The sequence below is a fragment of the Penaeus monodon genome, chromosome 19 (assembly GCF_015228065.2).
Source record: "Penaeus monodon isolate SGIC_2016 chromosome 19, NSTDA_Pmon_1, whole genome shotgun sequence".
NCBI lineage: Eukaryota > Metazoa > Arthropoda > Malacostraca > Decapoda > Penaeidae > Penaeus > Penaeus monodon.
Window position 1 is genome coordinate 14435980 of NC_051404.1, and position 414 is coordinate 14436393.

The window sequence follows — 414 nt, forward strand, 5'->3', positions numbered from 1 at the left end:
AACATCAGAATCATTACACTGAGTATACTGCAGTTCATCCTCTCTGTGATTATGATCAAAATAAGTTAATGAAACGCTAAAATTCGTCTCTCAGAAGCTGTTGGTGATTACGCACAAACAAGCAATTAGTAGACAATTATCGCAACGAATTTGCTGTAGTCAAAATAGAATGGTAAAAAAAAAAATCTGATTAATTATGAGTATATTTTTTCCCCGCATGATTAATTGGACCTTTTTTGTTTCTTTTTTTTAATGGAAATACTTGCGACTGTATTTGATGATGAATTTTAAGCCAAAGCTAGTACTTAAGGCTTTATGGCCTAATAAAGGTCTAATAAATTATGGTGAATTTATTCCGTGGGGATATTAGCGTAGACTTAATATGCGTGATTTTCTTTTTATATATCATTATAC